Raw genomic sequence first — 27,458 nt, forward strand, 5'->3', positions numbered from 1 at the left:
ACAGAGGGAGGATATTATTCCCTATGGGACGCCTTTTATGAGTGTAAAAAACAAACAAACAAAAAACCTAATTCATATGGGCACCAAATAGGTAATGAAATGTTGAAAAAGAATCAAGATAAGGGAAGAGATTGGGCTGGCTGCCAGGTGGTAAGAATTGAAGGAGGTAAAACAAACATAAACAAACACAATGTCTATAAAACCCCTCCTGGACTTAAAAAAAAGTCACTTGAGTCACCTTTTAAACATAAAGAACAATCATTTCTAAAAGAAATTGCAGGTTGGAAATTAGTCTAAAAAATCATCTTTCAAAGTTGAGTATTCTGATGTAGGCTCAAGAAGTTTTTCTCCCTTTCTTCAAATAATCAGAGCTCTAGAAAAGGGCATGTACTCTTTCTGACATAGTCTTTTTCTATACGTCAGCTTCTAAAGGGAGAGGCTGGCCTGAACATATTACTGCCTTGCAAGTAGCGGAAGTCTTTATCCTAATGAATTGATCTCATCAATTTAACTGCACATTTGATCCCAAGACCCTTTGTGTGCCTGATGACCCAAGGGAGGCCCTTAAGTGAGGCTGTCCCCATGGGGGCCCACTCCATTAAGGCCACCAGCAGACAGAAATGGGCCATTGGGGAGATTCTCTTATTTTATTATGTAAATCACACAAAGTCACATAGCTCCTCTCCTCCATGTAGCATCCCTACTTCTACCCAGTGGCCACCAGCAGAGGAGGAGGAAGTCTGTCAGCATAAATAAACACGACAAGGCTGGCTCTTCCCATTTGACAGTGAGGGTACACCATAAGTACCAAACTAAATGATCAAAGTAAAGTTTCTCTCTCTTTTTCTCTCTCAAAACCATTTCAGTCAATTTTCCAAGGAATGCAAGAGGCAACATTAATAGCAAACGGTTGAGGTCAAATTTAGAAACCCTATGGGAAAAGCAGAGACTTTAAGTCAGATTTTGGAACCTGGATCTCAGTTCCTAGGATCTATGTAACCTTGGGCATGTTACTTATTTTCTCTGAGCCTCAGCTTTTCTCTGTAAAATGGAGATAATCATATCCACCTCACGAGAACCTTGTAAGGCGCATGTTTTGGGAGTTTCAAGGGCCAGTGGTTTTGTGAGGGTACTATGAGTTCATTCTGTCTCAGGTACGCAGAAATCAAATGTGAAACTCAAGAAGAGTGGCATCCAGATATGGCCTAGACGTGAACAATTTCTGTTTGCATGCAGGGAGCCAGCTCTGTGAGTTTAAGGCCAAACTGAAGGGACCTTTCACCATGATGGGTTTGGAACATTTCCATTGACATGATCCACATCACTACAAAATTCTCTCTGTACTCTGTAATTCTTGAGTTGGTCAACTTTATCCAGCTCAGAATAAAACCCAAAGACTACTGTCCTTTTCACAGAATATAAAGTAATCCAAGAAAAAATCCAGAGAATTCATTAAAAATATAACATAAAATCAGCCTTGCTGATAAATAAAATCAACCCCTGAATGAAAACCTACTCTCTTGTCAAAGCATCTGTCAAAATGTAACTGCTACAGACAAGCAGAAAAAAATGGTCACACATCAGCATAAAATCCCTTCTGCTGAAAAGTATATCAAGGATCCTTTCATTTAACGTACAGACAGGGTGTCTTTATATTAATTTAAAGCCAATCACAAAATTAGCTACTGCTTTTCTTTTTTGGAAGGAGGACTAGAGAAAGTTGCCTCCAAATGCTATCTCCTTCCAACCTACAAAAAAGTTGGACATGCAGACTTAGCCTTGCAAAGAAACTGTTTGCCAGCCTGTGGGCGATTACTGACTTTTTGTTTGTCATTACTGTTGCTGTTCTCACTCTCCTGATTAAGAGGCTCACAGACTAGTACTTTATGGCGGCTGCCTTGTCCTAAAAATGTGGAAGAACATAAGCCCATAACTCTTAAATTCAGCTCAGAACCAATCTCATGCAAGTAGCTAGGAAAATTACCTCCATTATCACTGCTTCAAAATGGAGCCTTTAAACCCCCTGCATAGCTCCCAGCCTGAGCCCCTGAAACCCACACCACTGTTTGCATTGGCACCTGCATGCAGCTTGTTCACACATATCCAGGCTACCAGAGCAAGAGGAGTTCAGAAGGGACCTCCAACTAGTGAGAGGCTAGGGAGCAAAGTGACAGGCAAAATCTAATATCCCACAGTAGCTTGTTTTCACTGCCCCTTTAGCCTTACCTTACCACTTGCCAGAAGCTACTCAAACACTCTGAGCAATGCCAAGCCACAAGGATCCTTTTCATTCTCTGGAGTCAAGAGTACCTATCCTGGTTCCCAGAAAGCCAAATGCAAATATCAGTTTCTCCCTCTAGGCAGTCTCTATAGATTCAAGGCCTCCTTTCACCCCGCGTAGAGCAACCCACAACCCCTAAAAGAAACAGCAATCTGAAAACAAACTATACTCATTACTAAACTAGTAGAGATATGGTCTCCTACCATATCTGTGCTAACCCCCATACACAATCCTCATCTATAAGTAAGAATAATAACACAACTGTTTTTGTTATATCTTTTTACAGGGTTGTGAAAATTAACTGAGATAATATACACTTAACACAATGCCTGGCACCTAGTAAGTCAATTAATGTTAGCTATTATTGGAAAAGCATCTCCCAAAATTATGTCATTCTAACACCCCCCCCCCAAAACGCTCCACAGTCAATTTTCAATTTCCCACACAAACAGAAGAAACTAGTAAGACAATAATTCCTAAACAATAGATATTCTAAATGTTCTTACTTGGATTCTGAGTATATATGTGCAGGGATACACACATAGATTCATTTATTCAGAAAGAGCTGTCTGGCACTAACTGTGTACAGCACTGCACTAAGTATGTATATATAAGTATATACACACAGGCATATAATCAGCAAGACACATTCATATACATATATATTTAATTAATACTTCTGAGTACCTACTGTGGGGCAGGCATTATATTGGGCACTAGAGATCACAGATAAATAAAACATGAGCCCTGTGCTCCCGAAACTTACTTCTAATAGAAGAATTATGATTACAAATACTAAGTTAAAATAACAAGCAGTGCACCCTGGCCGGTTGACTCAGCAGCTAGAGCATCGGTCCTGCATGGCGACATTCCAGGTTGGATCCCATCAGGCATACATGAAAAGGGACTATCTGCTTCTCTCCCTCTCCCTTTTCCACCTTCTCTCTTCCCCTCTCACAGCCAGTGGCTCAGCTTATTAGAGATTTGACCCCAGACAGGGCTTGCCGGGTGGATCTCAGTAGGGGCGCATGTAGGAATCTATCTCCCCTCCTCTAATTAAAAAAAAAAATTAAACTAAGATTTTTTTTAAATAACAAGCAGTGGAGGCAAAAAGAAAAGAATCATACACAGACACTGTTCTCTTAACCAAGTTGGCAGCTTTATTTCAGCTACTCTCCATACAGCACCGGCTGGATGGTGAGTAGACCCTTTTTGTATATCTGCTCCCTTCTACTCCCATCAGGCAGGTTTGGTGCTTCCACGGGGCTAGCAATCTGTTCCTACAAGGTATACTTTTTTATTTTAATTACAAATTAAATTATTATATAAACTGATTAAATATGAGTGCCAAAAAAAAAGTTGTTTCTAAGAAAATAAATGCTTTGGAAAGACTTTATAAGGCAAGTTGCTAAAAAATATGCTGATGAACTACATATGGGCAAGACAATGATAAGAAAAAAACTTTAGTGATCTGACCGGTGGTGGCGCCATGGACAGAGCATCAACCTGGGATGCTGAGGTCCCAGGTTCAAAACCCTGAGGTTGCCAGCTTGAGTAAAGGCTCACCAGCTTGAGTGTGGGGTCCTGGCTTGAGCATGGGATCATCAACATGTTCCCATGGTTGCTGGCTTGACACCCAAGGTTGCTGGCTTGAGCAAGGGGTCACTGGCTCAGCTGGAGCCCCACCAGGTCAAGGCACATATGAGAAAGCAATTAATGAACAACTAAAGTGAACAACTACAAGATGATGCTTCTCATCTATCTCCCTTCCTGTCTGTCTCGCTCACACACATATACAAAAAACAAACAAAAAACCTGTTGTGGTAGAGCTAAAAAAAATCTGAAATTATTATGCATTTTATTTCTCAAATGTATTTAAGAACTCATTCCATTTAAACAAACTGAAACTGGACATTACAAATGATGTGTTAAAGGTATAATTTATGAAAAAGGGTCAACAGAACTCTGCTCAGAAGACCCACACTCCAAGGAAAAGCACTGGCCCACATCAAAAGATTTGTGACTATATATACATACATTTACATATTTTTACATTAAAATATAATGTTTAGGTACTGTGTCTTATTTTTTCTTTTAAGATTCTCTGCTTTGGCCCTGGCAGGTTGGCTCAGTGGTAGAGCGTCGGCCTGGCGTGCAGAAGTCCCGGGTTTGATTCCCGGCCAGGGCACATAGGAGAAGCGCCCATCTGCTTCTCCACCCCTCCCCCTCTCCTTCCTCTCTGTCTCTCTCTTCCCCTCCCGCAGCGAGGCTCCATTGGAGCAAAGATGGCCCAGGCGCTGGGGATGGCTCCTTGGCCTCTGCCCCAGGCGCTAGAGTGGCTCTGGTCGCAATAGAGCGACGCCCAGGAGGGGCAGAGCATCGCCCCCTTGTGGGCAGAGCTTTGCCCCCTGGTGGGTGCGCCAGGTGGATCCCGGTTGGGCGCATGCGGGAGTCTGTCTGACTGTCTCTCCCCGTTTCCAGCTTCAGAAAAAAAAAAAAAAAAAAAAAAAAAGATTCTCTGCTTTATCTGGTTTGGGGGATTAACAGACCAACTACTGGTTCAACTGCCCCAGATGAGATGGTATCCCCATTATACATAACTGCCTGTTTCTCTTAGTTTGATGGCAAAATGAGTTTATCTTCCCTTGGTCCAATCTTACTAGATAACAAAGAAAGTTGGCCTAGGATTTCACAATACCAATTTGTTTGTTAAATACTTCTCAAACAAAGCATGTGCGGAATACTAAATTTTAGCCCTAGTTGCAGAAACCAAGATGCTAATTCTTATAAGCATGAGCTGGACACACTGACCATTGACTACTCACAGCCTGAGGCACAGACCAAGAGATGAGGGATGCCACAAATGCTATCTCAGCTTTCGTCACAGATATGGACACAGCCCATCAGATGGTTTAAGCATCTGATGTCCCAACCCAGCATGTGAAGCCATCTCAGCAAAGAGAACACGTCTTGGGTGATATTCTATTAAGAAAAGGCACAAGTACCAACTGTCAAGGAAGAGTTGATCATTTCCATTCCCAAGACCTCTTGATAGTCAACCTAATATGCACAGAACATTGAATTTCTATGTCACATAACAAGGCACTGAAACCAAACTGATCATTAGTTTCCCACCAGAGCTCTATGCCATCAAGATGCAATCTGTCAAGGGAGGTAGCACAGGGCCTCTTGTCAAGTCTGCAGCAGTAGCAGAAAGCCAAATAAAGAGGCAGGCTTCAGCAGAATTTCAGTCACCTGACAAAATTCTTAAAAGAGATATTTAACATATAGAGGATCTCACTGATGGAGAAGAGAAAAATACCAACCCTTCTTTAGTGATGAGGCACTGGTATGAGAGGAGGAAAAAGAACTGGGGAAGCCTTTGTATATTCAGGACTGAGTTTATTTTTACTCTCTCTGCTGACAAGGGCAAGGTAATTCTATAAGCATCATTTAACTTTCTCACTAGAAATAAAATAGAGTGAGGCAGTTAATGCCTTGCATTCCACAGCTCCAATTCCAACTCCAGTATCACTTGTTTTTTCCCCTAGAAAATTAAATTGATTGTCACAGAATGGCACCCAAATGTGTGCTTTTAAAGGCAGATCCCAAAACTGATGGGATCCTCAATGAGAGAATGAGGAGCTATTTTCCATTTCAATTTGGAGTGAGGAAACCTGTGGGTCTCATTTTCTGTATTGGGGTAGGCTTAGATGACCTCGAGGCTCCCTCTCCTTGCAAAGGATAAAAGGAAATGAGTTTCAATTACAGCTGTTGAATTTTTAAGTCAGGTATCAGCAAGAAATTCCTACTTTGAGAGCTGTCAATCAGTGAACAGGTTTCAAAATAGGTTGTGGAATCTTCTTCCCTGGAGACAGTTAAAAATAGGCTGGGCTGCCATCTGTCTTGGTAGGGTGCAGCCCTTCCAAGAGGCAGGTTACAGAAAAAAACCTTCGTCCCTCGGAGGGAGTCTACAAACGAGAAGTAATAAAGCTGACAAATTAAAAAGGGAGGAAGCAGCAGTGCAGCTGGGCCCAGGTAAAGCTGTGGGCTAGGCAGCTGAGACTGCCTGTGGAAGGGAAGACTGGAGATGCCAAGAGGAAAACACAAGGGAAAAAAGACAGAAAATAACCACACAGCTCTGAGTTCTTTGGGGAGAGCTGAGCCAATCTGGTCCCCAGCTGCTAGCCTTGGGGACAGGGAGCTCAGCCACAAGATCCTTGGGGAGGGTACTATTCCCCTCCCTAGTTCCCAAACGAGTGTCTACATGAAGCCCAAGTGAAAGATAGGAATTGCCAAATAAATCCAAGATTTCCCCAGGTGACCAGCAGCACCCTTGGAATATCTCCAAAAAGTGTTCCTTTAAAATATATTCATTTTTTGGTTTTCTTTGCAACCCTCTTGGGCTGTCTGTAATCCTACCTATTTTCTGCATCTCTTTCATTACTATGGAAAGCTCCCTTGGGGCATGAAAAAGAATGAAACCTTTCTGGACTTTTAAAAACCAAATTCCAATGAGACATGCAAGGGAAGCACTGCTAGGGCCTGTACCCTCTGCAAAATTGGATTTGCCCTTCTCTCTGCAGATATGAGCAGTTCTTTGACTCCATTTCTGTGCAACCACTTCAAATGTACATACTTGGGGTTTTCAACTAAGTCTTTGTTCCTAACACTGTATCTTCCCGCAGCACTCTGGAGTCAGCCACATGGCCTTATCACATGGGCCTTCGAGTACCCAGGTTTTACTGGTAGACATAACACAGGAAGCCCACTGTTTTCTAAGCCCCTACCATGCAAGAGGCCCCACCAGGGAAGGAGGAGGGCAGTCAGGTCATGGAGTCAACACCAGGACTCACTGAGCTGAGGCAGGCAGCAAACTAAAGATAGAGGTGAGGGATGGCCACCAGCTGTTGAGACAGACAGAAGGAAATGCAAGGCAAAACCAGTGCTTGAGGCTCAATTCTTTAAAAAAGAATTTTTTTCCTAGCAGAGGCTGCCAGCTTATGAGAAAACTGAAGCTCAAGCATGCAGCCTGGTGATTTTCCCCCTTCAGCAAAGCCAGAGAAATTTGCAAAGATAACTAGAAGAAAATCAATATTGCAGGGCCCATGATTTAAGAGGAGCCTTTAAAGAGGAGAAATCTAAACCTGTTCTATCCTTGCAGCTGTCCTAGATCAGATGAGATGGGGCTCTAACTTTAACAGAAGGTCCTAGACTCACTAAGTACAAGGAGATAATGGATATAAAAGGGCCCTGTATACTCACATAGCCCAAAGCAAATGAAAGGATTAGCATCATTGCTCTTAGCACACAGACTGTCCCCAAACTGGGTGTCTAAATGGAAGCAATGTCACCTTGAAGAGCATTCTAGGTTATCTCCCATGGCCATTCTGAGGGTTCATCTAGGGCACCATCTTCTATTTTGATGGTTTGGGGACAAAGCCCGCTATGAAAAGGGGCAGGCCCCCTCCCGTTCTTGCTGGATTCCACATAGCCACTCCTGACAGCAGTTATGGCACAGCACCTAGCAAGACACCTAGACCCTCTGGAATGCACTGAACATGCTGCTCAAAATTCAGGACTTGGGAATAGTATATTGGGAAGTGGCTCATCTTAGAACCTAACTCAGGTGCTAAGGGAAGGTTCTATAGAGAAACCACCCTTCAGAGCTATGAAATTCAGGGCTTGCTCATTTTTTCATAGCTGGGATCTTCAACACTTTTGGGACTCATTCATCAGATGGAATCTGGAGGACTTAAGTCAGCGGTTCTCAACCTGTGGGCCGGGGTCGCGACCCACAGGTTGAGAACCGCTGCTATAAAGCCTCTGCCTAAGTGGCAACATTGTCCTATGGAAAGGTGCATTAAACATCTTGCATAAACAGGAATCAGTTCCACAGACTTGCCACTCTTCCGTGCAAATGCTCTTTTTAAAATCGTATCTTAAAGGCCTGACCTGTGGTGGCGCAGTGGATAAAGCATCGACCTGGAAATGCTGAGGTCGCCGGTTCGAAACCCTGGGCTTGCCTGGTCAAGGCACATATGGGAGTTGATGCTTCTAGCTCCTCCCCCCTTCTCTCTCTGTCTCTCCCTCTCCTCTCTAAAATGAATAAATAAAAAATAAATAAAATAAAAAATAAAATCATATCTTAAAAATACCACATTCATTCTGGTTTCAACTGGTAGAAAAAGAAAACAAGTCTTGCATTTGTCCACTTAATACCTAGTCAAAGCCACCATCATCTCACTTGATTACTGCAGGAGTCTTGTAACCGACACTCTTCTTTCACTTTTTACCTAACACCTATTTCCCACACAGCAAGCAGTGTGCCTAAAAAATAAATACATTTTTCTCTCCATAGGACACACTTTTTCCCCCTCAAAAGTGGAGGGGGAAATGCCCATGTGTCTTATGGAGCGAAAAATACGATATTTTATTAAATATTTTAACACACCATTTGGTTCAGAATATTTTTTTTCTTATTTTCCTCCTTAAAACCCTAGGTGTGTCTTATGGTCAGGTGCATCTTATGGAGCAAAAAATACAGTAAATATCGTATTTCCCCAGGTATAAGATGCTCCCATGTATAAAGACACGCCTTAATTTTGGGACCTGAAATTTGAAAAAAAAAAATGTATACATCAAGTTATTGAACTCAAGTTTTATTCATCATAAAATTCATACAACTCCTCAAGCAGGAAATGCAAGTAAAAAATCTACAACCACTGTATAAGATGCACCCAGTTTTTAGACTCCAATTTTTTTTTTTTTTTTTCGGAAAAGTGTGCGTCTTATACACGGGGAAATGTGGTAAACTAAGTGTCACTCCCCTGCTTACTGTCCTCCAGTAGCTTCCCACATCATTGGGAATCAATACAGATCCTGACCTTGCTCTCTAGGTCTACACTCTCCAGGCTCAGAGTGGTCTGGCCCTACCTGCCTATTCAACTTAATCTGTATTCCTCTCTCACTTGATCTCCACCTTCTGGTCACACACACCGTCTGTTCCTCAAAAATATCTGGCTCTGTCCACCTTCAGACCATGGCACCTACTGTTCCCTCTGCCTCCAGATCTTCCCTTGGCAGCCTCCCTTCTTCTCATCAAAGGATCATCTTGAATGTCATCTCCCAGAGGCTTTCCCTGACCACACATGGGTTAAGTAAGCTCCCTCTAGCACCTGACAAGCACTCTCGAGCATACCAATTCATTTATATTTTCTTCAGAAGTTGAGTACCTTAAATTACCCTATTAATTGATCCATTCATTTGTTTAGTCTGTATTTTTCCCAATAAGATTACAGCTCCTACATTAAAAAATAATACATCACAATCAAGTGGGATTCATTCCAGGAACACAGAATGGTTCAAAATATGGAAATCAATCAATGTCATATACCACATCAAGAAAACAAAGACAAAAATAATATGATCCTATCAACAAATGCAGAAAAGGCATTCGATAAGATACATCTACTTGTATTTAAGCACTCAATAAAATAGGTATATAGAGAAAGTACCTCAACATAATAAATGCCATATATGCCAAACCACCAGCTAATATCATATTAAATGATAAAAAAACTGAAAGCTTTTCCTCTGAAATCAGGAACAACACATGATGTCCATTCTCTCCATTTTTATTCAGCATACTTCTGAAAGTCCTAGCCAGAGCAATCAGGCAAAAAAAGGAAATAAAAGACATCCTAATTGGGAAAAAAGAAGTAAAGGTATTACTTTTTGCAGATGGCATGATCCTGTAAGATAGAAAACTTCAAAGACTCAAAGAAAAAACTATTAGAAACAATAAACAGGCCTGGCCAGCTGGTTCGGTAGATAGAGCACTGCCCCAGCCTATGGACATCCAGATTCTCTCCCCACCCTTTTCTCCTTCTCTCCCTCTTCCCATCCCAACAGCCAATGGCTGGATTGGTTCGAGCATTGGCCTGGGCACTGAGGATAACTCACTGGTTTGAGTGTTAGCCTCAAGCACTAAAAACAGCTCAGTTGATTCAAGCATCATCCCCAGATGGGGGTTGCCAAGTGGATCCTGGTTGGGGTGTATGTGGAAGTCTGCCTCATTATCTACCCTCCTCTTACCTCAAAAAAAAGGAAAGGCCCTGGCCGGTTGGCTCAGCGGTAGAGTGTCGGCCTGACGCGCGGGGGACCCGGGTTCGATTCCCAGCCAGGGCACATAGGAGAAGCACCCATTTGCTTCTCCACCCCCCCCTTCCTTCCTCTCTGTCTCTCTCTTCCCCTCCCGCAGCCAAGGCTCCATTGGAGCAAAGATGGCCCAGGCGCTGGGGATGGCTCCTTGGCCTCTGCCCCAGGAGCTAGAGTGGCTCTGGTCGCGGCAGAGTGACGCCCCAGAGGGGCAGAGCATCGCCCCCTGGTGGGCAGAGCATCGCCCCTGGTGGGCGTGCCGGGTGGATCCCGGTCGGGCGCATGCGGGAGTCTGTCTGACTGTCTCTCCCCATTTCCAGCTTCAGGAAAATAAAAAAGAAAAAAAAAAAAAAAAGGAAAGAAAAGAAAAAGAAAAGAGAGTCTAAAGTCTACTGCTTTCCTACATGACAACAATGAAACTTCAGAAAATTAAAAAAATAATTCCTTTTATAACTGCAACAATAACAAAAAAATACCTAGCAATAAACTTAACAAAGGATGTCAAGGACCTATATACACTAAAAACTACAAAGCATTATTAAGAGAAACTGAAAAAGACACAATCAAGTAGAAAAATATTCCATGTTCATGGATTGGAAGAATCAACATAGTTAAAATGGCCATATTACCAAAGCAATATACAAATTTAATGCAATCCCCATTAAAATTCCAATGTCACTTTTTAAAGAAATAAAACCCCCAAAAAAATCACTAGATTTGTACGGAACCGTAAAAGACCCCAGATAGCCAAAGCAAACATGAGAAAAAAGAATGAAGCCAGAGGCATCACACTACCTGACTTCAAATTATACTACAGAGCCACGATAATCAAAATAGCATGGTACTGGCAGAAAAACAGACATACAGACCAATGGAACAGAATAAGGAGCCCAGAAATAAAGCCACACAAATAATCTTTGACAAAGGAACCAAAAACACCCAAGGGAGAAAAGAAAGCTGGCCCTGGCTGGCTCAATAGTAGAGTGTCAGCCCGGCATGTGGAAGTCCTGGGTTTGATTCCCAGTCAGGGAACACAGGAGAAGTGACCATCTACTTCTCCATCCCTCCCCAGCCCCCTTCTCTCTCTCCTATCCTCCTGCAGCCATGGCTCAAATGGTTCAAGCAAGTTGGCCCCAGGCACCAAGGATGGCTCTATGGCCTCGCATCAGGCACTGAAATAACTTGGTTGCCAAACAATGAAGCAGCTGCCTCAGATGAGCAGAGCATCACCCTGTAGGGCAGTGGTCCCCAATCCCCGGGCCGCGGACCAGTACCTGTCTGTGGGACATTTGGTACCGGTCCGCAGAGAAAGAAAAAATAACTTACAATATTTCCGTTTTATTTATATTTAAGTCTGAACGGTGTTATATTTTTTAAAAATGACCAGATTCCCTCTGTTACATCTGTCTAAGACAGGGGTCCCCAAACTTTTTACACAGGGGGCCAGTTCACTGTCCCTCAGACTGTTGGAGGGCCGGACTATAAAAAAAACTATGAACAAATCCCTATGCACACTGCACATATCTTATTTTAAAGTAAAAAAACAAAACGGGAACAAATACAATATTTAAAATAAAGAACAAGTAAATTTAAATCAACAAACTGACCAGTATTTCAATGGGAACTATGCTCCTCTCACTGACCACCAATGAAAGAAGTGCTCCTTCTGGAAGTGCGGCGGGGGCCGGATAAATGGCCTCAGGGGGCCGCATGCGGCCCGTGGGCCGTAGTTTGGGGACCCCTGGTCTAAGACTCACTCTTGACACTTGTCTCGGTCACGTGATATATTTATCCACCCCACCCTAAAGGCCGGTCCGTGAAAATATTTTCTGACATTAAACCAGTCCATGGCCCAAAAAAGGCTGGGGACCACTGCTGTAGGGAGCTTGCCAGGTGGATCTCAGTTGGGGTGCATGTGAGAATCTGTCTCTTTGCCTCCCTTCCTCCTTGCCTCTCGCTTAATAAAAAAAAAAAAAAAAAAAAATAGAAACCCTCTTCAATAAATGGTGCTGGGGAAATTGGAAAGCCACATGCAAAAGAATGAAACTTGACTATAGTAGTTTGTCCCCATGCAAAAAAAATCAAAATAAATCAAAGACCTAAATATAATATCTGAAACAATAAATTACATAGAAGAAAACATAGGTACTAAACTTATGGACCTTGGCTGTTGAGAACATTTTATAAATTTGACCCCAAAGGCAAGGGAAGTAAAGGCAAAAATAAATAAATGGGACTATATCAAACTAAAATGCTTCTGCACAGCAAAAGAAACCAACAACAAAACAAAAAGGCAGGCCCTGGCTGGTTGGCTCAGCAGTAGAACGTTGGCCCAGCATGTGGAATTCCCATGTTTGATTCCTGGCCAGGGCACACAGGAGAAGCGACCATCTGCTTCTCTAACCCTCCCCCTTCTCTCTATCTCCCTCCTCTCTCTCTCTCTCTTCTCCTCCCGCATTCATGGCTCAAACAGTTTGAGCAAGTTGGCCCCCAATGTTGAGGATGGCTACTGTGGCCTCACCTCAGGCACTAAAATAGCTTGGTTAACGAGCAACAGAGCAGCAACACCAGATGGGCAGAGCATTGCCTGGTAGGGGGCTTGCCAGGTGGATCCCAGTCAGGGCAAATGCAGGAGTCTTGTCTCTGCCTCCCCACCTCTCACTTAATTTTTTTAAAAAAAGGGCAGCCAACCAAATGGGAGATGATTCTCACAAAGCTCAGCAACAAAGCGAACAATCCTATTAAAAAATGGGGCAAGGACCTGATCTATGGTGGATCAAGCATTGACCTGGAACACTAAGGTTGCCAGTTCAAAACCCTGGGCTTGTCCGGTCAAGGCACATGTGGGAATTGACACTTCCTGCTCCTCCCCCCCTTCTCTCTCTCTTTCTCTCTCCCTCTGTCTGTCTCTCTTCTCTAAAATGAATAAATAAAATTTTTTAAAAAATAATATAAAACAAAAATGGGGCAAGGACCTGAGCAGACACTTCTATTAAGACATACAAATGATCAATAAATATATGAAAAGATACTCATCTTCACTAGCTATTCAAGAAATGCAAATCAAAACTACAGTGAGATACCACCTCACACCTGTTAGACTGGCTGTTATTAACAAGATGTGTAATAGCAAGTGTTGGAGAGGCTGTGGAGAAAAAGGAACCCTCATTCACTGTGGGTGGGAATGTAAATTGGCACAGCCATTATGGAAGACAGTATAGTGGCACCTCAAAATATTAAGAATACAATTGCCATATGAACCAGCAATCCTTTTACTGGGTTATTTACCAAAAAAATTGATACGCAAAGACACCCCCATGTTCATCACAGCATTATTAACGGTGGCCAAGAACATGGAAACAACAAAAGTGTCCCTCGATAGAGGACTGGATAAAGAAGATGTGGTACATATATACAATGGAATACTACTCCATAAGAAATGATGATATATTGCCACTTATGACAACATGGATGAACCTGAAGAACATACTAAGTAAAACAAGTAAATCAGAAAAAGCTAAGAACTATATGATTTCACACATATAAAACTGAGACTCATGGACGTAGATAAAACTGATGTGGTTACCAGGGAGAGCAGGGAAAGGGTATAAGGGGGACAAATATATGGTGACAAAAAATGAGTTGACTTTTGGGTGATGGGCACACAACACAATCAACAGTTCAAATGCCATGAAAATGTTCATCTGAAATCTATGTACTCTTATTGATCAGTGACACCTCATTAAATACCTAAGTGTTAAAAAAAAAAAAGAAAGAAAGAAAAGGTCCTATGAGTAATTCCCAGAAAAGGACAAATCCAAATCTTACAACCTCAGGATGATCCTTTCTACTCACTATGTAACATTGCTCCCATTTTCCATATTCTTCTTTCCAGTTAAATACACTGCTCACAAAAATTAGGGAATCAGAGAACCTGCAGATACTCCAGTACTTTCAGCCTTTTGTATAGTGCTTTTTCATCAATGAAAAAGGCGATTTTCCATCTCATTTGCATAAACAAACAACTTCCTTTAACCTGTCGTTTGCTTTTCTGATGTTCTTGTTTAATAAAAAAATTAAATGCTTATCACACTTCATATTCATTTTGAAATATCCCCCCCTTTTTTTTTTTTTGCATTTTTCTGAAGTTGGAAACGGGGAGGCAGTCAGACAGACTTCCGCATGCGCCCGACCAGTATCCACCCAGCATGCCCACCAGGGGGCGATGCTCTGCCCATCTGGGGCGCTGCTCTGCCGCGACCAGAGCCATTCTAGTGCCTGAGGCAGAGGCCATAGAGCCATCCTCAGCACCCGGCCAACTCTGCTCCAATGGAGCCTTGGCTGCAGGAGAGGAAGAGAAAGACAGAGAGGAAGGAGAGGGGGGAGGGGTGGAGAAGCAGATGGGCGCTTCTCCTGTGTGCCCTGGTGGGGAATCAAACCCAGGACTCCCGCATGCCAGGCTGACGCTCTACCACTGAGCCAACTGGCCAGGGCCTATCCCCTAATTTTTGTAAGCAGTATATATTCATTCCTTTAAAAACATTTAGTGTAGTAAGATATCCCCTCACACATATTAGGATGACTATTATAAAAAAATGTGTGTCTGTGTGTTGGTGAGGATGAGCAGCAAAGGGAAACTTGTACACTTTTGGTGGAAATGTAAATTAGTACAGCCACTATGAAAAACAGTATAGAAATTCCTCAGACAAATAAGAATAGAGCTACCATATGACTCAGCAATTCCACTGTTCGGTATATATTCAAAGAAACTGAAATCAAGATCTCAAAGAGGTATCTATCTGCACTCCTATGTTCACTGCCACATTAGTCACAATAGCCAAGTTGCTCTGTCTTGTTCATCACTCTGTCTGTATGTAGCACCAGACCAGAGCCTGGTAAAGAGAGGACATACAGAACTACGTGTTGAGTATATGAGTGGACAAATGAATGAGTGAATGAATGAATGTTTTTAAACAAATCAAACTGAATGCCTTTAAAGACAGGATAAGGCAGTCTGGTTGGTCCCACCAAAAACAGTATCCTGCATCATCACACTTGTACTCACAAGAAATGTCAACACTGGCACACACTTTAGCAACAGGAAAATACATCTATAAGATACTGAAGTGAGATCATTCTATAATAAATCATCAGCATTCACAGACTAAAATACCTCTAATACTAACAATACCATTGATCTGAAGGAAACCTATTCATTTAAACTGACAAAAACATGCTGTCATTTTCATTTCCATTACAAAACATGCCAATGTAGCAGAAACATGATTGATTGAACATCTTTTTCTCAATCCAAGTGGTAACTGATCAGTTTACTAAAGTTGAACAACTCAAGTCAAAGCAGAAAAGACTTTGCTTTAGTTCTTTCTTTACTTACGAAGCATGGGTATATATTTAAAATATAGAAAACTACTAAGATTTTAGGCGGAGAAAGGAAGAAAGAAATTGATTTTGTTGTTCCATTTATTTATACATTCATTGACTGATTCTTGTATGTGTCCTGATCGGGAATCAAACCCACAACCTCAGTACATTGGGATGACACTTCAACCAACTGAGTTACTATGCCCAGGCTAATATTTAAGTGTGTGTGTGTGTGTACACACAAATACATATAGGTACTTAACTATATATATATATATATATGTATGTACCTATCTGTAAACTGGGCAACAAGTTACTAGAATAATTCCTACTGTAACTGCCTATGAAACAATGACTCCAGTAAGTGATGTACCACTTCATCTCCATCAACGCCTTCATTCCTGCTCCTACAGAGAATAAATGAGATAAATGAACTAAAAGCACTTGGAATCTCTGAAAGAAAGAAGCTATAGAAATCCTGAAAGAAGAAAAAAATACAAATACAGTCTCTGAAAGGAGGAAAAAAAGATGTTGCATAAAGAGAGTCAAGGTGTTAATTACTGAAGAGTCCTTCAGGTTGAAGAGAGCCATCCTTGATGATTATTCTGTCTCCTGCAGCCACCCAGAGCTTCTTTTCAAGGATCTGCAGTGATCAGCTCTTCCACTGCAGTCTATTCAGTGGCCTTTTGACAGCCAAAATGTTAGGAGCTGCTCAGGTTTTCAGGCGTGGTCCAGTTAAACAGGCCTGCACAGGTTTCTACCCCACCCAGGTGTCAGCTTGATAGAAAATGAAATTGAGCAAAAGGGTTTTAATGAGTTGTTAATGATTTAAGTATTCAGAGTGATAGCTTGCAAGATAGGAGAAAAGAGACCCAAGAGCAGTGAAACCAAATCACACCAAAAACACATTCAACAGTGGGGAATGCATTACACAACTTTGGCACAAACATAGGAAGCTTCCAAAATAGACTGGAAGATTCTATGGTCCAGCCTTCTGCCTCCACTCAGAAGTCCCTCCACACATGCCATTCCTAAAAAAAGTATTCAATTCTTTTCTTTAAATTTTCCTGAGCAGAATATTCAACAGTCTTCCTTCACAATTTTATACTACTATTTCACAAACACCTGGCTTCTGCCTAATGTCAACCCTACCTCTCAACTGCTTACTAAGGACAGGACTGAACTTGAGTTGTTTCCTGTAAAGTACAATGGTCAACATTAAGATCATCTATTTGAAGGAAAACTGGTTTTAAGCATAATAAGCTCCATGCTTACAGGTTCTCACACTTGTTATATTTTTCTAAAACACCCCCAACAAAATAAGATGTTGAGAAATGGATCCCTTGGTAAAAAGAAGGGATGTCACCTTAAAAACAAACAAACAAAAACCTGTAATAGAATCACCCTGCTTCTGACCTGTGATGGCGCAGTGGATATTGCTATGACCTGGAACACTAAGGTCACCAGTTCAAAACCCTGGGCTTGCCTGGTCAAGGCCCATACCTACTACTCCTCCCCCACCACCTTTCTCTCTCTCTTTTCTCTCTGTAAAATCAATAAATAAAATCTTTTTTTTAAAAAAAGCTCTTTTCGTCTCCGGCTGCCACAGCGAGAGGAGCTACTGCCATGTCTGCCCACCTGCAATGGATGGTCGTACGAACTGCTCCAGCTTCCGGATCAAGAGGAACAAGCAGACCTACAGCACGGAACCCAATAACCTGAAGGCTCGCAACTCCTTCCTCTAGAACGGGCTGATCCACCGCAAGACGGTGGGCCTGGAGTCGGCATCCGACAGCAAAGGCGTGGTGGTCGTTATGAAGTGGAGAAACGGCCAGCGAAAGCCCGCCACCTCCTACGTGCGGACCACCATCAACAAGAACGCCCGGGCCACCCTGAGCAGCATCCGGCACATGATCCACAAGAACAAGTACCACCCAGATCTGCGCATGGCCGCCATCCGCAGGGCCAGCTCCATCCTGCGCAGCCAGAAGCCCGTGATGGTCAAGAGGAAGCGCGCCGCCCCACGAAGAGCTTCAGAGAACCCCAGACCCCCACTGCCAGCAAAGCAACAAAAGGCATCACTCAAAAAAAAAAAAAAAAGCCTGCTAAGGAACTGACAGACATGCCATACTTTTGGACATTAATGAAAGCAGATAGTATTTTCTTTACCCAAATCTGTCCAACTTTGGAGTTTGCAATACCGAAATAGATATATAAGAAGGTTCCAGTGCCCGACCTGTGGTGGCACAGTGGATCAAGTGTCGACCTGGTATACTGAGGTCACTGGTTCAAGGCACATATGGGAGTTGATGCTTCCTGCTCCTCCCCCCCTTCTCTCTCTCCCTCTCTCTCTCTTTTTCTCTCTCCTCCCTAAAATGAATAAATAAAATCTTAAAAAAATTTTTTTTAAAAAGGTTCCAATTTCCCATTCTCAGCTCCAAAATAAGTCAGTTTAACATTAAGTCAAGACATTTAGATTGCTGATAAATAAAAACGATTATAGATCATGATTAAGATGGTTTTTCAATTACCAACAATAGTATGTCCTAATCACCTGTTAAATGCCCACTATTATGTTAATACCAGTGGCAGATACAAAAGAAGTATAAAATAGAGTTCCTGTCACCCACGCCTAATAATCTAGAGATAGCCCTCAGTTAATTTACCAATCAAGTACGGTATGTTGCATAATGAACATGAGATTATTTGTAAAATGCTGAAGATAAAACACATTTTACCACAAAAGACATGTTACAGTGCTTCAGTTCTCAGGCTAGTAGAAAACCAACTAAACCCATAATGAAACTGAAATATCAAATATGTGCAAATGAAACATGATATAGAAAACTAGTTACGCTTCTAGATCTGACATGTATATGGTGTTTTGTTAGCTACAAAGAGTTTTCAATATACATAAACTTCACCATGACACTGTGGATATGTAGTATTTGGTAAAATGTGGTAATATTTTCAACAGGTTGAGGAAACTGAAGCACAAAAAGCCTGGAAACTTCTTCAAAGTCACATAGCGACTGTGTGACAACAGAAATCTAATATTGGCCTTCTGACTCCAAATCCCATTCTCTTTCCGCTAATGTAAAACTGAATAAGAAATAGGTGCAGAGTGTTTTGTTTTGCTGTGTTGTTTAAGACTGGTACCTGAGAAAGAGGGAATTTCATTTGAGGAGCTAAATGAAAACCTTTAGTGATTCAAAAGGAGGCTCAGTGTTGACAACCCTAGTGTGTGAATGCCTTCATTTAACTGAGAGCCTGAGGAGAGAACACACGTTTCCTCCTTTCAGGTTTGTCACTAGTGCTTTCCAGGTTCCTCGGCCATGAGTAAGGTATGTTGGAGGAGTATATTTGGTTTGAGTTTAAGAAGATTTCCTTGGTAACAGGTAAGTACAGGAAAAGAGAAGGGAAGGAAGAAAACATGTGGAAGAAAAAGACTGCCCAGAGTAGAATTAACTAAGTTGCAAGCCTTGAAAGAAAGGCAAAGAGTGATAGAGGCTGAGGGAGGGTATTATCCTATTAAAGCGACCACAAGAAGCAGTGCTGGTTCAGCCCTCATCATTGTGCCATCACAACAAAGCAGCTTAAAGGAGGAGGCAGCAGCAGCCATAACCCAGCTATGCATAAATATTGGTCTCCCTCCACAGAGAGGGTCTACAGTTGAAAAGTCATCTATAAAATTTGCAGGTGACAATACAAATAATCATATCTACACCTTACACAAAAATACCGCTAACAAAATACAAGTGCAAAGAGTTTCATTCATTCATTCATTCATTCACTCATTCACCCAATATTCACCATGTGCCAGGCACCATACAAAGATAAGCTGACACAGTCTCTACCTTCAAGGAGCTCAAAGTTTAGCAGGTGAGAAGATGCACAAATAAATAAGTTCAAAATCATGTGACTGGTATGAAATTAAATTACAACTACAGCACCGGCACAGTAAACTTCAAGCATAAAAAACAGACCCTAATAGGTTCCCCAACATGCTCTACGTGGCAGACTTGCTATTTATCATTTACCCATACATATACGGAGGCCCACACTGATACTTAGGCCAAATCTACATTGTTAATCACAAATTTCCCAGCTAAATCACTTTACTGTGTCTACCCTGCCCAAGTCGCTGTTATGTTTCTAAAGGAAAGAACGTGTGTGTGCATAAATCTCGCCCAAATTGTGTAACAGCAACCTGAACTTGGGGCGGTGCAAAAGGGGTTCATCATAACATGGCATGTCATTTCAAGTATGGCCCAGAAAGCAATAGGTGATTCACTTTAACAAACACTCTTGAGTCAATGTTATATAGGTCAAGTCCCATTAAAACAAGCTCCAAGAGTCTGTCCACGTAAAATCTTAATTTATATTTGTTTGGGCTTTGTAATATACAAAGCAGACGCACAAGCATTATATCAATTAATCAACACAGCAATCCCTATGTATAAGGATTATCTGTCCATTTTATACATGAAGAAGCAGAGTCCAGGAGAGGCTAGGGATTTATCCAGGGCCATACAATTAATGGCAAAGGTCAAAGCTGGGTCGAGTCTGTAAGCCTTCTGACCTCCAACTGGGTGTTTTTTTCCTTCCAAATCGCTGCTTAACATCCCCATTGCTTTTATGGGTAATCTTTTGTTACTCAGAAAGAAAAAAAAAGGAGGAGAATAGTAATTCCTACTGTCTCCTTGGATCCAATACATTGGAAGAGAAGTGAACAGATCATTCTGCTCAAATAGAAATAACACTAAAAATTCAAAGCCTTTGGAGATGATAATGGAATACATTCAGTTCAAGTGCCAATATCTAAAATATATTTCCTGGAACTAGCTTTAGCCTGATCTCTTCCCTCAACAAATCCACATCACAGTCTCTAATCAAACCCTCAATCAAGAAGCCATCTCAGCATCCCCAAATTATTCAAATAAAGAGATTAGCCACTCCTGCCTCCACACCTCGAAACAGCACTAGCACCACCCAGTCATGTTTTGCTGAATTCAGCCTCTCCCACACTCCCTGGGATGCTTTTTAAAATAACTTGTTCATGAGCCAGCTCTTTGTTAACCAGGAGAACTCGGGGGGGGGGGGGGGGGGGGGGCTAACTTGACTTTTCTGTAATTCACAGGCTGACCCTCAGAAGCGGCCTCCAAAGAATCTCAGAGCAAGAGACAGACTTATCAGAGAACAGGGCAGCTCAGAACTCAAGATTTCCCTCTTCTTGAAAATGGGTTTGGGGGAGTGGAGAAGGGATGGCACTGTCCTTTGCCAGATGGAATTCCTCCTTGAATGGAACTGTCACTTCAAACTTAGGATGTCCAAAATCATGCAATGTCTCCTCCTGATTTCCCTATATCTACTTTTGCCACTGCCACCATGGTTCTACCTGTCTCCCAAGCTAGAAACCTCAAGCTTTCCTGATTCTTATCTCAGCCCTGGCTCCACACCGCTCTAGGCAGTTCATCTTCCCACCCTAGTAATGACTCTTGACTACTGCGTGGTCAAACATGGTACCAAAGGTAAAAGAACAGCAGGTTTTGGAATCAAACAGATCTAGGTATCTGTCACCACTCTATCACAGGTCACCCGTCACCTTGGATCATCTGAGCACAAGTTTCTAGTTCAGTAAATGGAGAATCACACATCCCTCATTGGTGGCTCTAAGAATTGGTTACACTTAGCAACATACTTGTAGCACACACCTCAGGACCTGGCACATACTTGTATGTACTGGGTGGATAGGAACTGGCCTCCCTTCCCAGCTTGGAGCAAAGCGGGAATCTCTTTGAAACACAACTTCACCATGCCACTCTTCAGCTCAAACTGCCTCCATAGTTCTCTCCTGCCTCAGCACAGCCAGACTCTGGCTGACCTTCAAGATCATCAAAAACCTTCCACCCAGATCTTATGCCTCAGTCCAACTCTTCTTCTCCAGTCAGAGTCTACTCACTCAGCAAGCATTTACTGGGTACTGACCACATGCCAACAGGGTGCTGGATGCTGGGAACATAAAAATGAAAGGCTGCCACCTTGATAGAACTCACAAGTGCCTTTCTGGAAAGAAGTGTGTATGTGGGTGAAGGGACATGGGGTGAGGGTGAGGGTGGATAAGACCATCATTGTATCACAGTGAGGGAAGTGATGCAGGAGTGGCGAGCACCATGGGGGCTGTGGGAACACCACCGAGGGAAGTGCACACACTGCCTCTGTTCTTCCCTCCTACACTAAGCCAAGCCCTACTCTGTAAGTCAAGGTCTTATTCATTCTGGCCCACAGCTCTCCCATCTCTGAATTCCTCAAGTTCTTATCAACACTACTCATTTTTAGTCATCCTCTCGCTGTCATTTCTTGTATTGCTGTAGGTTCAAGGTTTTTTTACTACTTTTGTATATGCTGGCTGTTTTTCTCCACTGGTTTACATGGTGAGAAGATACAGACTAGACTCTAGACAACTCTAAATCTTTTATGGAACTTACATAATTATACATGGCATAGGTGATACATTTGGAACCACAATTAAAAAATAATGTATTTATTTAATTTTCATAAACATACTCCCCCCTTACAGCTAGGTCCTGACTTTGGCCTGACTTATCCTTTGTGTCCAACCCAAGACTAGAGACAAGACTCTTGGCTATCCTAAAAAACTTTCTAAAAATGTTTTAAATCTGTAGTTTTCAAACCTTTAAATAATGTTTAAGGGTAAGTTCTTCAAATAGCACTTTGGGGAGACATCTGATATAGTAAACATAAAAGCAGAGCTGCTCTGGTTGGAGCTGTGGTGACAGCCCAGTGCTACCCATCTCATGAGAGAACACTCACCTCCTCAGCAGCAGCTCCTGACACACATGCCAGGTGACACACATCCCATGCATGCAGTTAAAATCACTGCAGTATATTGGAAAGGTCCTCCTGCCCACAAACACGTGAAAACTGGAAACTGGATAGAAGCACAAATGTGACAACAAAAATCAACGGGGGCAGGGAGTGTTGGACCCTCTCAATAAGTGAAACTACGCCAAATGCTTAGCCATATGGAATATAAAATAAGGCTAAATTCCCTACCTCGCACCATTTGCAATAATAAATTTCTCATTTATTCAAGATAGATATATGAGAAGCAAAGTTTTGAAATCTTTAGAAGAGAATTATAGAATATCCTTATGATTTCGGGATACATGTGTGATTTTGTGTGTGTTTAAATACATACAAACAATAAAGAAAAAACTAGATGGACTTCATATATTTAGATAAATTTGTATCTGAAAATTTTAAATTTCATACACATCAAAGAATCCAATAAAAAATGAAAAGATAAGCCAACTCTGGAAGAAGGTATTTGCAACCTGTATTATCAACAATGTGTAACCAGAATATAAGAAACACCTACACATCGATAATAATAATAAAAGGATAGCCTAAAAGAGCTATCTCTAGATTGCAATTCTAGATTACAGCTGGTATTCTCCCAGAACTTAGAACACTGTGAAATGGTATCTTGTCCTACTCATACCTGTTTACATTTTATTAGCATTTAAAACATGTTACCATATATTATCTGTTTATTTACACAATAATCTTTGGATGCAAGCAGAAGATATCACCTCCTAATGAGAAGCAAAACCCAGATTTCCAACCTTCTAAATCTACAATTTTTCCATTAAAAAAAAATTAACTCGCCCTGGCCGGTTGGCTCAGCGGTAGAGCGTCGGCCTAGCGTGCGGAGGACCCGGGTTCGATTCCCGGCCAGGGCACACAGGAGAAGCGCCCATTTGCTTCTCCACCCCTCCGCCGCGCTTTCCTCTGTCTCTCTCTTCCCCTCCCGCAGCCAAGGCTCCATTGGAGCAAAGATGGCCCGGGCGCTGGGGATGGCTCTGTGGCCTATGCCTCAGGCGCTAGAGTGGCTCTGGTCGCAACATGGCAATGCCCAGGATGGGCAGAGCATCGCCCCCTGGTGGGCAGAGCATCGCCCCTGGTGGGCGTGCCGGGTGGATCCTGGTCGGGCGCATGCGGGAGTCTGTCTGACTGTCTCTCCCTGTTTCCAAGCTTCAGAAAAATGAAAAAAAATAAAAAAAAAATTAACTCTATTTTTTTTGGGGGGGGGGGTAAGAATAGTGGAACAGAGAAAGAGAGAGAGGAAGGGAGAGAGATGAGAAGCATCAACTCATAGTTGCGGCACTTTAGTTGTTCACTGATTGCTTTACATCATGCCTTGGGGGAAGGGGGAGTCTCCAGCCAAGCCAGTGTGACCCCTTGTTCAAGCCAGCAACCTTGGACTCAAGCCAGCAACCTTCAGCTTCAAGACAGCAATCATGGGATCACATCAGTGATCCCACACTCAAGCTGGCAAGCTTGTGCTCAACCTGGATGAGCCCACACTCAAGCCGGTGACCCCAGGGTTTCAAACCTGGGACCTCAGCGTCAACACTCTATCTATTGTACCACCACCTGTCAGGCAATTAATTTCACTTTTTAAAAAAACACTTGTTCACACAAAAATCTGTACATGAGCCTGACCAGGTGGTGGCGCAGTGGATAGAGCATCGGACTGGGATGCAGAGGACCCAGGTTCCAGACCCCAAGGTCGCCAGCTTGAGAGTGGGCTCATCTGGTTTGAGGAAAAGTCCACCAGCTTGAACCCAAGGTCACTGGCTCCAGCAAGGGGTTACTCGGTCTGCTGAAGGCCCACAGTCAAGGCACATATGAGAAAGCAATCAATAAACAACTAAGGTGTTGCAACGCGCAATAAAAACTAATGATTGATGCTTCTCATCTCTCTCCGTTCCTGTCTGTCTGTCCCTGTCTATCCCTCTCTCTGACTCACTCTCTGTCTCTGTAAAAAATAAATAATAAAAATTAAAAAAAATGTTTAAAAATCTGTACATGAATGTTCATAGCAGCTTTATTCATAATAGCCAAAAAAATGGAAATAATCCAGTTGTTCTTCAATGGGTAAATGATCAACAAACTGTGGTACATCCATACTATGGAATATAATTCACAAATAAAAAAGAACAAATTAGTAATACCTGGATGAATCTACAAAGAATTATGCTGAGTGGGGAGGGGGGGCAATCCTAAAAGGCTATATACCGTATGACACCATTTAGATAATAACCTTTTTAAAATTTTTTATTTACTGATTTGAGAGAGAGAGGAAGGGGGAGGGGGAGGGGGGAGAGAAACATCCATTTGTTGTTTCACTTATTTTGCGGTCATTGGTTGATTCTTGTGTGTGCCCTGACCTACATGGCCAGAGCCTAGATAATATTCTTGAAATGACAGGACTGTAGATGTGGAAAACAGATTGATGGTTCCAGGAGCTATTAGGTGACGGGAGGTAGCGAGGACTGAAAAAGGACAGCATGTAGGATCCATATACTGATAGAACTGTTCAGTATTTTGACTATATCCATGTCAATGTCCTGATTGTGATACTGTATAGTTTTGCAAAATATTTATCACTGAGGGAAACTAAATAAAGGGTATATGTATTCTCTGTACTATTTCTTATGACTGAATGTGAATGTATAATTATCTCTAAATAAAATATTTTTTTAAAGGCCTGAGGGAACTTTTGAGATCTGGTTCCTAGCATATGTGGTCAGTTTGGCTTAAATACACTCTTATAAAAAATAACAATAATAAATAAAGAAATAAAAGGCCTGAAATCTCAAAAGCTTTTGAGATCTGGTTCCTAGCATATGTGGTCAGTTTGGCTTAAATATACTCTTATAAAAAATAATAATAAAGAAATAAAAGGCCTGAAATCGCTGTAGTATCATTCTGAGATTAATGAGAAAAAGCATGGAAAGGCACTTAACAGCTTGCCAAGTGCTCTGTAAATACAAGGGGACAGTCACAATCTTCTTTCATAACCAGCCTTATCAACAATATCGGATTATTCTCCCATTTACTAAGCCTTCTACACCCCTCTATGTGGTCCTACCACTGTACTGTGTAATCTGTCCATAACTCTGAATAGACTGTTATTTAGCTCTATTTGCCCACAACCTAACACAACAGCAAGCACAGAGAATTGCTAAATAAATGGGTGGCCCGTAAAAATTAGCTCATGATTTTCTTTTTCAATACAAAGTGTCCCAACAGTGGGGGAAGCAAGGAGGGGAGGGAACTAGGAATAAGAATACCCTAGCAGCTAAGAACCCACACCTTGAAAGTTTCATCAATTACTTCCTTCCCCGAGCCACTGAGAACTCAAATGAAGCAAAGGCCTATACAGAGGGTGTGGTGGTGACAGCAATTGAGTTCAATTCATCAGGACTCCTTTTTTACCCTATTTCAAGCTCTGCAAATGAAAGAATGGACCATCTACACTTTGGGTCACTGGAACAAGATATGAAAGTAGGCTGAAAAGGATTTTAAAGTACAGCTGACAGCCCTTTTCCTTAAATGATTGGACTGAAGAATTAACCAGCGGGGGCAGAAGAATGCACTAACTGATCTGTGAGGATCTCTCAGAGACTTCACAATCTCTGCCTGGGCAAACATTCTCCTGGGGTGGGGAAGGGGTTCCCACGCCCTGAAAACAATGCTAGCTCCTCACTCCTCCTCCAAATAGTTTTCCAGCATTTAAAAAAAAAAAAATGCACAAGCGGGTGCTTTGCTGCGCCTAATGTTATCGGATAATTTTTCAAATTCTTACTCAATTACATATCACACTCTTATCTGCAGTCACCACAGGCCAAATAGCCTTGCTTTCACATCATGCCCATTGAGCCTGCAGAACACAAGGATCCCTCCCAAGTAATTCCAACTCTCATAAACATGAGATCGTTTTACATTAAGTTTTGTGTGTGTGTGTGTGTGTGTGAGAGAGAGAGAGAGAGAGAGAGAGAGAGAATGAGTGCTCACAGGAACCCACAAGTGCCTTTTCTTCTAAGAGGAGTAAGGAGGTTTAAGGCAACAGGTTAAAAACTTAGGAGTTTTCTGGTTTTGCCTAGATAATGATTAACTCTTTTTGATGCGGAATCCAGAAGAGCTGGCATTTCTGGACTGGCAGTTCTCCCTAGCCAAAAGAGCAAAAGAAAGCTCACATACACAGTGACTCTTAGAAGGAAATAACTGGCACAAATCGGTTTCAAGCTTTTGCAGTGAGAGCTACCATAGTTTTAAGGAGTACTAAGTGTTTTAAAATTGTGTTGTTACTGGTTTTAAAACCTCCAGTTCAAGAACCTCATTAATCAAAGCAACAGATATCATCTACCCCAAATGCTTCAATGTTTCATTTCAAATTGCTGACAGCAAAGAGCTGAGATAACTTACATCACCACAAATCACTGAATAAGTAAGAGAGATCAAGAGATGAAGCACAATTGACTCCAATGAAGTTTCTAAAACACAAAGCCTACTGATGTCATTTAAAGATGAAACCATACACCAGGAGTAGGAGAGATGAAGAGGAAAAATCTTCAATATCTCTTCCCTCACTTCTATCTTTCACTCAGGACAATAATCCACCTGTAAAATAGTGTAAGGAATTGTCCAAAATTATGTAGCTACCCTACAGCCTTTCCTCCTTTATGAATATTTTTAAATGCTGTAATGATAAAAATATGAGCTGTCACTATAAATAATAATACTCATTTTAAAACAGACTGTT

At 42.0% G+C, this 27,458-nt stretch overlaps 1 protein-coding gene and 1 pseudogene across 6 annotated transcripts in view; one reads left to right on the forward strand and one right to left on the reverse strand.

Annotated features, from left to right (window-relative positions):
• SRGAP2 (SLIT-ROBO Rho GTPase activating protein 2) overlaps positions 1-27,458 on the reverse strand; it is a 275,486-nt gene that overhangs the window by 232,192 nt on the left and 15,836 nt on the right. The gene's annotated exons all lie outside the window — the stretch shown is intronic.
• On the forward strand, positions 17,450-17,940 carry LOC136393993 (large ribosomal subunit protein eL28-like; annotated as a pseudogene).

Source organism: Saccopteryx leptura, chromosome 2 (assembly GCF_036850995.1).
Source record: "Saccopteryx leptura isolate mSacLep1 chromosome 2, mSacLep1_pri_phased_curated, whole genome shotgun sequence".
Taxonomy (NCBI): Eukaryota; Metazoa; Chordata; class Mammalia; order Chiroptera; family Emballonuridae; genus Saccopteryx; species Saccopteryx leptura.